A 14023-nucleotide genomic window follows, 5' to 3' on the forward strand; every position below is an offset into this window, starting at 1 on the left:
CAATGAGCAGGAGCCCAATGGGGAAGCTGGAGACACAGAGCGTTTCCCAATAGATACAGGGTGGGTTCCCAACTGTAAGACTCAAACCGGAAAAGCAGACCCACTTTTCCTAAGGTAGCACAGAGACAGAGAAAGGAGCAGAGACGCCCTGACAGAATTCACACAGCGACAGGAGGCAGCTGCCCTCGGCTGGGAGTGGCCCAGCAGGTCTCAGGCCTCACTCAGGGTGTGCCTGTCTCCAAGGGGCTCTTTATGAAGCCTCAACTCAAAGCCAACACCTTTGCTCAGCTACCCCAAGAGGCCAGACAGACATACCAGGCCTCGTCCAGGAGCTGGTCCTCCACACTGGGTCAATACCTTGGGCAGGTTTCAGCAGTCCACCTAGGATTCAGACCTCTGTTCTCATAGTCAGGCTTCTGCCTTCCTCCCACACCAGACCCTGAATCGAAGGCCTAAAAAACCCACAATCACAACCAACTTCAGACTTCCCTGGCTCTTACATCATCCACCCAGACCCTGGGGCTAGAGCCCAAACCCGTAAGAGCAAAAAACGCTTGCTGGCTGCAGAAAACCTCAAGGCAAGGTGCAGTGAGTGCAGGGTGTTCTTAATGGGCTAAGGAAGCATTTAACACACTAGGCTGAAGAAGTGTGTGTGTGTGTGTGTGTGTGTGTGTGTGTGTCTGTGTGTGTGTGTCTGTGTGTCTGTGTGTGTCTAAGGGGGTGGGGGTGTTTACTAGCTTCAATTTAGAAAAAAAAAAAGAAGAATTATGTATTTACATACCAAGTCCCATGATAAGTCATCTGGGATCTCCCCGGGTAGGAAGGCAGCTTGAGGTTACAGCTGGTGAGTAATTAAAACACCCCACCAAGCCAGTGAGGTCAGCTTCTTGGGAGGAACAAAGGAGTCAGTGGCCGCTTCAGGCACCGAGCAGTGGGTTCCAGAAAGCTCTCCGCTGAAGTCTCGGACCAGAGCTGTGCTGCACAGTATGGTTTGCCTCCCAAGGGGCCTTGGCAATGTCTGAAAACATATGTGTTTGCTGCCCTGGACGGGGGCTGGAGATGTTCGGCATCCTAGCTCACGGGACAGTCCCCCACAAACAAGGAGAAGCTGCCCCCAGGCTCTGAAAGCCCCTTTCCTTCTGTGGAATTCACCGATAGTGACGGCAGCCTGCAGTGACCTGCCAGGCCAACTTTCCTCCTGCTGCCGAGCTCCAAGGATCCCACGGTTCCCACCACCATCACACTAGTGACCTCAGCTGGTTCCCACCACCATCACACTAGTGACCTCAGCTGGTTCCCACCACCATCACACTAGTGACCTCAGCTGGTTCCCACCACCATCACACTAGTGACCTCAGCTGGTTCCCACCACCATCACACTAGTGACCTCAGCTGGTTCCCACTGAGACTGAGGCTTAGGGACCCAGCATGGACTTAGGGACTATATCCTGCTCCCTGGAGGTCGACCTGGGCTGTCAAAGGTTCAGCAAAGCTACACGGAAACTTGAGCTACGGCTAGGAAGGACAGCCAGCCAGGATAGCCCAAGACCTTCATTTACAACTGAATTATTTGGCTTTTGCTTTGCTGTCTCATGTAGCCCAGACTGGCCTTGAACTCTAATTTACTGTATAGCTGAGAATGACCTTGAACTTCTCATCCTCCTGCCTCCACCCTCCGGGATTACAAGTATACACCATCATGCCCAGTGTTCTGAAGTGCTGGGAGTCAAGCTTGGGATCTGTGCATGACAGGCAAACACTCTGGCAACTAAACTACATCCCCCAGCCTCTGCTGATTTTTTTTTTTAACTAGTAATGTTATTTATTCTATAAATTTTATTATTATTATTATATTAAATTACATTATAATTATGTTATAATTCTATAACAAGCCATCAGAGAGTGGCAGAGACAACCAATGAGGAGAGGCTAGAGAGATGGCTCAGTGGTTAAGAGCACTGGATGCTCTCCCAGAGGTCCCGGGGTTGTCTTCCAGCATTCAGTGACTCACAACTGCCTGTAACTCTAGATCCAGCAGTTCTGATGCCTTCTCTGGACTCCATGGATACTGCATGCCGATAGGTGCACAGACACACATGTAGGCAAAACGCCCACACCCTCGCACATTAAAATTAAATAGAATAACAAGAAGAGCAGGCGATCGGTGGTAGCTCTTCCTGTCGTCCTGGGAATAGGGCTCCACTTGCTTAGGAAAATCCCCACAGATGTTTTGGCTGAGAAAACATGGATCTCAGAAAACGGCCCCTAAATGGGACTTCGGGAGGACCAGTGGACACAAGGGAGAGGCAATGCCTCGAGCAGAGCCTCTCATCTCTAGCTAAGCTCAGGCCTGACTACAGGAGTATATGCCTACACTCCACAGAAGGACATCTGGGAGTGGGAGCTAGCTACTCAGCATCTCTGCCTCCTTGCCACCAAGTGGCTGCCACCTCTGCCTGACCCTCAAATCAAGAACTTCCAGCAGGAGGAGTGGGGAAAGCCCACTCTCCACTAAGCCCTGGCAGCAGAGCCCGAAGTTCCCTTTTGAGGTGCAGGCAAATCCAAGAGGCTATAGTCCTCCAGGCAGGCAGGCATGAGTTAGGACTCAGAAATGTAATTAGCCACTTCCCAGGGGCTTAAATGTCCAGCTACCAGCACACAGAAAAAGCTTCTGAGATCTGTCTAGATCCTCTGCTTGCCTCCAAAGTTGGTGACAAGGAGTGTGACACGCTACTACCTAACGTGCTTTACCCACCAGGCCCTCATGAGCTTGGCACCTCGTCACACCCAGTCTGCTCTCACTGCACAGGATGATGGCGTTCCTGACCTACCCTGTTGACAAGGGTCGGACTTGCTGTCATGTTCCAAACCCAACATCTGCCCTCTTTACCCAAGTTTCAGAGCCTCATACTTTTCAATCCTGCTGCTGCTTCAGGGAGACACACCAGGGGAGGTCAGGTCTCCCTCTTCCTTATTCCTCCTAATACCAATGATAGAACAAGAAATGCAATGAAAAGGGCATAAAACTGTCATATCCAGATGATATAGTATAGGAGGCCGGAGAGATGGAGCACAGTTAAGCTCATGGCTGCAAGAGCAGAGGCCCTGGGTTTGATTCCCAGCACCGCATGGCAGCTCACAACCATCTGTAATGTTAGCCCCAGGAGATCTGACGCCCTCTGCTGGCTCTCACAGGAACTCCACACACATGGTACACAGCCACACACACAGGTAAAACATCCAGAAACATACACAATAAACAAACCCAACAACAACAACAACAAGAATCATCCCCAAAGACCCTAGGGTCTGTGTAGGTGAATCTTTAAGGCTCTTGAGATGGCCATCTTGGATCAATAGGAGCCTACTCAGTAACAAGCATCCTGGCAGACAGGCAGAGTGAGATAGATGTAAGGCAGGCACACAGTATAGGTTGGAAGGCATGCATCTACGAACCCAGGGATGCAGTGTTCGGAAGCTGAGGCAAGATCCTTTCACAGAGACAACAGATGGGTGGACTCTGCTGTGTTTCAGACTTTTGGCTTCCAGAACTTCGAGAGAATACATTTCTCTTGCTTTCATCCGTCAAGTTAGTGGTTATTTGTCTGGACACACTCCTGAAACCAAAAAGAGAGTGGAGTGTGAGGCAGAGGGAGAGTCTCTGGCTGGCTGCTATGTTGGTGCTCTTTCAGTCCCCTTCTTAGACAAACACACACTCCACTTTCCTGGCTCTGCAGTCAGCTGAAATTCAGCATGAGTTAATACTACAATCACATTAACACGCCCGAGGAGTGAAAGCAGGCCTCGCTGTCTGCTGGCCACACCTCTTACCCTGACCCTGAAGGTGAACTCCACTGTATCAGACTGTACTTCACACTCAGTACCAACCCAAAGGGGGACAGAAGCGTTGGCCCTCAGTGACTCAGGCGGCCACAAAAAAAGGGAAGACAAAAGGAGGTCTGCTGAAATCACATTCACACGGAATCAGTGGAAGCAATGGACATACTTCAGAACACACGTGCGCATGTGTAAAAAGCTCTGTGGCCCAAGGCGGGGCCTTCAGGACCAGAGTCTGCTGACTCATGCTCAGCCTGCCTCAGGGAGAAGAGGTGATTTTGTGTTTAGCCTGGTAGAATTTTTGCCTGTTTGGTTTTTTGGAGACAGGGTCTCACAGAGCCCAGGTTGGCCTCAAACTCAATCTAGCTAAGGATGACCTTGAATTCCGATCTTCCCATTTCCCTCCCCTCATCCTGGGTTTACAAGTGTGTACCTCCACATCTGGTTTATGTGGTGAGGGGTGGGGAGTATCAAACCGAGGGCTTGTGCATGCTGGGCAAGCCTGCTACAAACTTAGCTATACCCCCATCTCCACCCCTTACCTCCTTTTTGGAGACAGTCTTTATATTCTGCAGCCCAGACTAGCCTGAACTCATCATGTACTCTAGGCTAGCCTCGAACTTGCAGCAATTCTGTTTAAACCAACCAACTGCTCAGATTATTAGCATGGGCCCCCACACCCAAACACTTAGTCTGTTTTGAGACACAAGGGAAGTTTCAATAACAGTGAACACTTCGTGCTCTCCCTACCCACGGCATTACAGAGCCCTCGGTGTTTGTGAATATTGTTCCCTTTGCCTGCCTGTCCCTGATGTATACTCCAGGGTGTTCCCCACAAGGAGTAAAGCCACCCACCATGTTTTGGCAGGGGTACTCCATCTTCTCCCCTGTTGACTCTGCTCTGGATGCAGTGGAGATGTAGCCATGTTGTGTGAGCCCCCAGCACAACACTGACACAACACACAAAAAAACATCATTATACAGTAGATGTTTGAGTTCCTTCTAGCCCACAGAACATGGCGTAGAAGGTAGGTCCTACCCCACATTGCCACAGCATCGATGACTCTCTTTGGGGCTAGAAATGCAGCCCTGTGGTAGAGTGACTCTTCAGTGTCTCCAAGGTTTGACTGAGCCTCAGCACGCTGAGACAAAACAGTGGCAGCCTCTTGCTGGGCACGGTGGCAGCTGCCTGTGGTTTCAGCACTCAGGAATCAAGAGTCTGAAGCAGCCAGGTTGAATCTGAGCTTAGCAAGCTCTTATCTCAAAACAGTTCCCTCCCTTGTTGGAAGATGGGTGCTAAAGACCTTCTCCTGCTCACTTTACAGAAATCAGCCAGAGAAGGAGCCTCGTGGGATCAGACACCCCCAGGAGCAGAGGGAAAGCCCTAGTCAGCACTGGGAGGGAGGCCAGTGGCTTCGGTACAGCTGAACATAGGAATTCGCAAAGCAACTGACCGACCGTCACCTGTCCCCAGGTGACGCTAGATAAGACCTCGATGACAGCCCTGAACAGGACCCAAGGAAGTGGTGCTAGGACTCCTGGCCCAGGAGAGAGTTGACAGGAATGTTTTTAAAACCAGTGAGTTTGTGCTGATCTGATACACAGCAATGGAAAACCTCCACACCCCACCACGAGGAGAACAGCGACGCTGACATGGATCCCACCAGTCTTGTGGCCTGAGCTTCTAGGTACCTTTGCAGACACTTTGGTTCCTTCACAGAGCCACACTGAGTCACGAGATGGGAAGCCAAGCCGGCTCTGCTGTGACCGCACTTATTCCTGATGATACGACTCAAAACAGGGGCACATCAGGGACTTGACACCATCACTACAGCATCAGATAAGGCAATGGCTGCCATGCTTGATGGCGACTGTCAAGGAGCTCGGTAATGCTTGTTCTTCGTGTATTATTTTACTCTGTCAGCCTGGCCACACTCTAAAGCTTGTGAGGGAACACACAGACACACAGACACACACACACACCCCTTGCCTTTCGTGAGCCCAGAGCACAAAGCCCTGGATATGGGTGGATGGGGTGTTTGGGAATGAGTAACCCTCCTCATCGGAACCTCCTAGCCATTCTGGGGGAGACCAGAAGGGAATGATTCATGGCAAGACCAGTCAAGCTGTCTCGAGATGCTGAAGCCTGGACCCAGGATTCAGGAACTGAGGAGCCCGTGGGGGGCTAACCCACACCCAGACTATGTGCTTTTTAGATTGTCCCACAGACACACGTTAATTTGATGCATATTTGAGGAAAAGTAGGAGGGTTTGCCCCTGTACAATAATTAGGCTTATGAGAAAACAAGTCACATGATTGAAAATAATTAGTAGTGAATGCTATCTGAGAGACAGAAAGAAAGGGGGTGGAGAGAGAAAGAGAGAGAATGGGAGAAAAGGTGGGTGTCAACCTTGTCTACATTGAGAGTTCTAGGCCAGCCAGGGCTACAGAGCAAGACATCAGCATCACCACCACCACCACCACCACCACCACCACCACCACCACCATCATCATCATCAGGAAAGAAAAAAAGAATGACTTTGAACTCCTGTCCTTTCTGCTTCCACCTTCTGAATTGTGGGATTATAGAAATGTGCCAATTTATTCAATGGTAGGGATCAATTGAGGCCAAGGCTCTGTGCATGCCAGGCAAGTGCTTTACCCATGGGATTACATCCCCGGGCCCTAAATGGTTTTTGAGGGCATAGCAAAGTCCTTAGCAGATGCCAAAGTGGGGACTCCTGCACAGCTACTTGTCCCACAGGATAGCTGGGTTCACACCTGAAATCAAAACAAACAGGTCCAAACACAGAGGAGCCTGATCCTCAAATGGTTACTGCATCTGGGTTCTAGCTCTGCAGGGCCTTCTGTCCCAGAGCAGAGAGAGCACCAGAAGGCACCCAACTGGACCCTCAGCACATCCTGAGCTGCTATCTTTCAGCAAGTTCTCAAGAACCGATCCTCTGGCCAGGAAAATAGTACGAACCTGTCTGCAATCCTAGCTCCTCGGCGGGACTCAGAGGCCAGAGGAGAGATGACTTAGGGAGACCCTGACTCAGTGGTTAGAGCATCTGCAGAGCAAGCTTGGGGACTGGGATTTAGAACCCACATAAATGTCAGATAGACATAGTGCAATTCCAGCTCAGAAAGCAGAGACAGGGAATCTCAACCCAGAGAAAGCTGGCTCTCAAGACTAACTGTACGTTATCAGTTAGCTCTGAGGTTGATTGAGAAAGCCTGCCCACTGAGTAAGATGGAAGAGCCATTGAGGATGGCTTCCACATGCACAGACACCCCAGCATACCTGTGCTCATACACATGCAAACATGTAACTACATACGCATGCATGCATATAGAAAAATAAGTGAGCATTTGGCGATGGGGTGATTGCCCAGCATGTGTGAGGCCTGACTCCTGGGATGGGAGCTAAGGGATTTGTTCACTTGAGGTTGGGGTAGAAGCTTCTGCAGCCCTGCACTATGACTGTGGGGACCTGGGGGGGCCTCAGGATCCAGGACCTTAAACTTCCCTCACTGGTTGCATTGATAGGATGGCAGTGTGCGCAGATGTCTTCACAGTAGAATGGGCGTGGCTGTCTTACCCACTGTCATTCCTAGTTCATCTTAATAATTAATAATATCACAAGTTGAGGTGATTATCTGAGGAAGCTTAACACTAGGTTTAAGGATCAAGCCTGAGGTGGTGCATGCCTTTAGTCCCAGCACTTGGAAGGCAGAGGCAGAGGCAGAGAGGCAGACAGATCTCAATGAGTTCTAGGCCAGCCTGGTCTATTTCTAGGACAGCCAGGGCTACACAGGAAAACCATGTCACAAAACACCAAAACAATCTCAGCCTTGTTGGGGACGGAGATGGAAAGCTCCCTGGGTTTTGCTGGCTGATAGGCAGCTCCAGGCTCAAGGGAGAGGGATAAGAGAGGATGGAGAGGTCACTTAAGGACCCTCTCTAGCTACTATAAGTCCACCCAGGCATGTGTCCACACATGTGCAAATACATGACACACATATACCCACAAGAAATAAAATCAAAAGCGAGCGATGTTGCACAGCTTGGGCGCCCGCCGCCAGAGGGTGGCTGCGCCTTTCTCTCTGAGTTCGAATCCCGCTGTCTCTCCCTCTCCCGGGTGACTCTCCCCGGGTCTCATGGAGAAAGAAAGAAAGAAAGAAAGAAAGAAAGAAAGAAAGAAAGAAAGGAAATCAAAGCCAATTAACTTAAAAAACCAAAAACAAAGCGAAGACCAGGGATGAACATGGGTCAATCAGTCAACTAACACTGGACTCCTAACACCACACACACACACACACACACACACACACACACACACATCCATCCACACACATGAATACAAACATACACACACACACATGAATACATGAATACACTTATACTACACACATACCACATACACATGAATGCGCATACACATGAACACACACACACACATACGGCATCTGCAGATGCCCTTCTTTGTATTTTTTTTTATGCCACCTAGGGGCATTTTACTTAGTTTAAATATCTGCAGTACTAGGTCAAAAAAAAAAAAAAAAAAAGCAGTAACTTTTAAGAAGGGGAAGAGAAAAACATTTGCAATGCAAAATTTAAAAAAAAATCAATCAAACAAAACCACCCAAACCCACTGGATTCTATCAGTGAAGACAGAATCCACTGTCTTAGCGCATGTGTGGAACAGGGACACAGGCAAGAGCTTGCCGCTGATCCTCTGCCCACACCTGCATGGCATCTTGCTTGATGACTAGTTTTGCTTTGTTTGTTTTTTTTCCAAGAGAGGGTTTCTCAGCTTGTATTTCTGACTTGTTCTGGAACATGCCTTATAGACCAGGCTGGCCTTGAACTCACAGAGATCAGCCTGCCTCTGTCTCCCGAATGCTAAGATTAAAGGTGTATGCCATCACAGCCTGGCCTTTGATGACTAGTTATTTTATACCACCGCTCAGTACACAGTACATCCTAACATAAACCCCATGTACCTTCCCTCTCCTCTCTCCTCTCCCTCTACCTCTGATTCAGAGTCTTATTCTGTAGCCCAGTCTGGCTTCTGACTCTAATCCTCCAGTCTTAGCCTCCCAGGTGCTGGGATTATGGGTGTGTCCTACTCTACCCAGTCCATAAACCCAATTTCATGACTAAGGAAGGAAAGCCAAGAAGGTCAATTTCTACTTCCAGATTCACAAAGCTATTGACAGAGCTGGCTAAGACACAGCAGGTCCTTCAGCCTAAAGCTATGTCTAGACCTGAATGCTGAGGCTCCTCCGAAGGGATCCTGAGATTCCCAGTGGGAGGAGAAAAATGAGCTGTACCGGGTGCATAGGTGCCGGCATGGCAACACCTCCTGCTATGCATGGGGGAGGCAGGATCTGCAGAACCCTTGAACCTACAGGGCTGAGCTGTGCCAAGAAGAGTGGGTCTTCTGGCCACAGTAGGCTACAAGGTTGCAATCTAATCTCTTTCATCTTTCCTTCTGATACTTGTTACAGAGTGTCCTGAAAAACCCCTTACAGCCTCTCAGCTTCCTTGATAATTCTCCGATACATCAAATGCAGGTGTTTGCACGGGCTAGCCCTTCTGTCCACAGAGTGTCCCCCTTCCTCTCTCTGACTCATCCTCAGTGACTCTCTGCACATGGCAATCGGTGGAGTAAGTGGGCCCTGCCCGCCTTTTTACTTGTCCATCTCCCTGATCTCTTGAGGTCAGAGGTCGTGTGTCCTATAACCACAGGGGCCTCTTTTTGCCCTGGCATCCTGCTGTGTCATCTAGGCCAATTGCCAGTCACAAGAGTAGTACAGAATAACAACAGCAGGGTACCATGTTCCTGGGAGGCTGGTCCTGGATGCTCTGAGCAGACCATCCAGGGGCCTGTCTAGGTTTAACATTATTAGCTGGTGATGTGTACCAAGGATTCGGGGTGAGAAGCAAAAATGTCCTTGTGGCTGCCAAGCCTGTTAGTCAAGGATCCTTGAGACTTAGAAGAGAGCCAGATTGGCAGAGCAAGGGAGAGCCCACTGGTCTGAAGGCTGGGGTTGCTCAGGGGAATGGCCTGATGACTAACATACTCGGCATCTGATGTCAGTGGGTCCTGGGGTACTGGTCGATCCTATCCCAAACAGCCTAGATGAACCTTCAAGGTTAATATTCAAAGGCACAGACTTCCCTCCTCCCCTAGCATAGCCACGCTGGCCATTACTGCATAGAATTGTCGCTCAAAGAACAGCCATTTATCCCTGAGTGCTCTCAGAACTGCAGACAGCAGCAGGACTGGTCACACATAACACTGTGCCACTTTGTCCCTGGATGTGACATTTTATACAAGAGGCCCAGTCATGTCTAGATGCATGAGCCCAAGCATAGACTGTCAAGAGGCCACGGGTCCCAGGTTTCTGTACAGTCCTGCCAGACATGGAGGTGGGGATGGGGTGGAGGGGTATGGCAGACCCGTAGACACTGCTAGATGCTCACCAAATGCTAGCTAGTAGCTAAATATCAGGGGGCTTAGAGGCCACTCAGGATGAACCCCCTTTTCCTGTTTCCCTGGTAATGCTAAACAAATGAAAACGTTCAAATTTCCTCCTTAAGATTTAAAATACAGCCGGGCAGTGGTGGCACACACCTTTAATCCCATCACTTGGGAGGCAGAGGCAGGTGGATTTCTGAGTTTGAGGACAGCCTGGTCTACAGAGTGAGTTCCAGGACAGCCAGGACTACACAGAGAAACCCTGTCTCTAAAAAAACAAAACAAAACAAACAAAACAAAAAACAAAAAACAAAACAAAAAAAAAACAACCAAAAAAAAAAAAAGATTTAAAATACAAAAAAAAATTTTTTTAATTCCATATAAAAGAGTGAGGGAAATCTTGCATTTGTTGAGGCTCATTAAGGGAAAGCTAATCCCTTCTGGTCGAAAGAGTAGAATATAGGTTCCACCTCCAACATCCTAAGCAACCCCCAAACACCACATACTATTGTCTCTTCCTTTTAAGCCTTAATGCTATGGGGCCTGTCAATCATCCGGCCAGAAGTCTACCCATACCCCTCCCACGTCCAGGAAACCCGATTCTCCTGAAGTCAGGCCAAGAAGACCGGAGAAATAATTATCCCCTTGATGAAATGATGCCCTTGTCCTTCCTGGAAGGGACTCCCTCCCAGCAGCCACTAGGGGTGCTTCTGCCTCACAAGGCTTCTGAGCAGGGCACTGCAGGGTCTGAGTCCTAACTCAGACCTCCTCCTTCTCGGGGACCTTTTCTTTTGGATACTGGCTAAGGCCCAAGCCAGCGTTCTCTGGTACCCTGGGCTTTCTTTCGATCTTTCTCTGATCTTCTACCCTCTGCCATGCAGCAGCTTGCCCACCTCCATTGCAAAAGGCAATGGCTTTCCCTTCTTCTCTCCCATCTCCTCCTCCGGGCAGCACATACAGTTTGCCGGCCACATTGTTTTCTCGCATATCCTAATAGACTTGTCCTTGAGCTGCCTTCTGTTCATTAAATTCTCCTATTAACGACGTGAAGAACCCCAAAGAGAAACCTTTCACACTAGCCTGGGAGGTGGGGGGCACCTGGGACTTGGCCCCTGCTGCTCTGGGAAGCAGCCGGGAGCACTAAACAATAAAGCTCTTTCAGGCTAGGCAGAGCTCCTGCCAGCAGGGGGACTCTCACCCACCGAGGGGAACTTGGGATGGAGGCCGAATCCCCTCAGCTTCGACATTAGAATATGAATCTACGTGCAGGAGGCTGAGGCGGGAAAATCCCTTGAGCTCAAGGCTATCTTAGGCTACACAGTACATTGTCACACACACACACACACACACACACACACACACACACACACACACACACACACTTTCAAACAGTACAGCTTTAGTGACCCAAGCACTTTCCTGCCTAGTAAATTTCTCAGTACAACTCTGGGCGGCAGGGTCAGCGCCCCCATTCATGGGTGGGAAAGAGAACCTGAGAGTCGTCAGCTTTAGCTCAACTCCCAGATTGGCCAGCACAGCCCAAGGGCGTCAGAGCCTTCTTCACGCTCAACAAAGATCAAAGAAGAAAAAAAAAATCGGCCCAACCAAAACTCCCCCAAAGGAATCTTTTCTCTGCAGAGATGATGCTATCAAAGGACATTTTGTTACTTCTTGGAAATTCTTCGCCTTCCTAGGGCTGCACAACCCAGCAGTTTACTGTAATTATCACTCAAGTATTCGGCCTAGTTCCTGATTCCTTTGCACACTTTCCCACAGACAAGAACACCGGCTTACTGTTTACCTGAGCTCCACGGCGAGCAGGTGCGCAGACCCGGGGCCCCTGTAGCCCCCCCGGCCTTGGCTTCCAGATTTTGGCAACGTCTCCCAAAGCCCCCAATCTGTGCAGTCACGGAGGGGAGCAGCCCTGCTCTGAACAAGCCCAGGCAAGCCCAGGCATAGCCCCTGCTTGATCCTCCTCCAGGCTCCCGGGGTGGAAGCTGCGTCTTTCCAGCCAGGCTTCACCAGAGTTGAGATCACTTTAAATGGTCGGTGTGGCCACATCTCTGTCACCTGGAAAGAAAAAGTGGGTCAAGGTGGGCGAAAGGCCGGGCGCGCGAGGGCGGTGCCAGCGAGCACTGCGGGGGCCCGGGTCACGCTGGTCTATGTGTTGGCCAGGCCGGGGGTGGGGGTAGGGGGTAGGTGGCCAGACACCGCAAGGGAACCAGGCAGCCGGTCTGGGGTCCTACCACAAAGATTGCAGACACTGGGTCCCGCACCTCCGCCTCTGCTCTGCCCGGATCGGCTCTTCCCGCAGAGAGAGCTCAGAGTTTACGCAGCGCCCCTTGCCTCGCTCACAGCCCAGTTCCAGAGCGCACCACCCTAAGGCTGATGTCGCATGCACCCCGGGCCATCGCGATCCTTCCGGGTACCCTCTCGCCCCTCCGCGATAAGACCGAAACCCGTGTGGGCCTGTAACAAGCAAACTGAAACCATGGGGACACTCTCGACAATACTCAGGCCGTTGGGTAGCACCCTAGAAAGAGGTCAGAAAAGTCCCATGTCCAGGTCACTTAAATATGGAAGCGTCTTCTCTGAGACATTGCCGGCTCAGAGTGTTTCGGGTGTCCCTCGTAGCCCCAGGTTTTCACCCCAGGAACAAGCACCCCGCCGTGGCCCTGTGTCCTGTCCCCACTCACCGTGTCCCCAAGTTGTGGCGCGGCGGGATTTTGTGGAGACCCAGCTCCGTAGGTCTTAAAACTCTGTGAGTTGGTCCCAGGAGTGAGGGAGGCGTGCTGGACGCATGGCGCTCTTGAGCTGGGAGCGCAGGGCAGGAGAGCACGAGTGGGGCAGGGCTTTTGTACTAACTCAGAAGTACAGAGCTGAGAGCTGCAGGGAGGAGTCTGGGCAACGAGCCAGGCACGCGCCTCCCATTTCTCACGCCTTCTTCTCTAGCCAGCGCATATGGCACAGGACCCCCTTGTAGGTTAGTAGAGTGGCTCAGTGTGGACAGCCCTGAAGACTACCTTGTCCTGTGGGAAAGGGGACTCCACCTATCATCCTGTCCCCAGCCAGTATGGATCTCAGGCTCAGCCGGTTGCTCCAGACAAATGGCCCTTGGGTCCGCTGTGCCCAGGTACTAAGCCACAGGCTCACAGACTCCTGTTATAAAAATCTCTGCCCTGGGTGGTTGGTTATATGTCAGGAATCCCTTCAGCAGCTACAGACGCACACCCATATGTGTCATCTCCAGCCCTCTACGCAACGAATTCACACTTCAGCAGGGCCCCCCGTGAGCGTGAGTGTAAAACACAGTCCTGAGACTGAAGCTGTCCCTGGTCACCAGAGCAAAGTTCTCTGAAGCGAGAGGGAAAGACCCCATTCCTCTTAGATGGAAGGGAAAGGGGTTCTTCTGAGGAAGAGAGAGGCAAACACTGCCCCAGCATGCAAGGACCCGTGGGCAGTGGCCACACCAACTGTTCCCCATTTTGCAGGAGATGCTCTGGGGATGAGCCTATGTATTCTCTGGGAGATCTCAAGAGACTTAGAGTGAGCATACACACACACACACACACACACACACACACACACACACACACACACACACACGGCAATTGCCAGGCACTGGTGAGCAACTCTACCAGGCAGACCCAGCCATTGCAAGGGAGGTAGGAATTCCACATCCTCGTTCTCACTGCAAA

At 50.7% G+C, this 14023-nt stretch overlaps 1 long non-coding RNA gene across 1 annotated transcript; it reads right to left on the minus strand.

Moving 5' to 3' along the window:
* Positions 1–3246: 3246 nt before the first annotated feature.
* On the minus strand, positions 3247–13139 carry LOC143442186 (uncharacterized). The gene is made up of 3 exons (XR_013110195.1): positions 13022–13139; positions 12127–12395; positions 3247–3617 (listed from the first exon to the last, which is right to left on the minus strand). It is a non-coding gene; the product is annotated as an uncharacterized LOC143442186 (long non-coding RNA).
* Positions 13140–14023: the final 884 nt, after the last annotated feature.

Source organism: Arvicanthis niloticus, chromosome 5 (assembly GCF_011762505.2).
Source record: "Arvicanthis niloticus isolate mArvNil1 chromosome 5, mArvNil1.pat.X, whole genome shotgun sequence".
Classification (NCBI taxonomy): Eukaryota; Metazoa; Chordata; class Mammalia; order Rodentia; family Muridae; genus Arvicanthis; species Arvicanthis niloticus.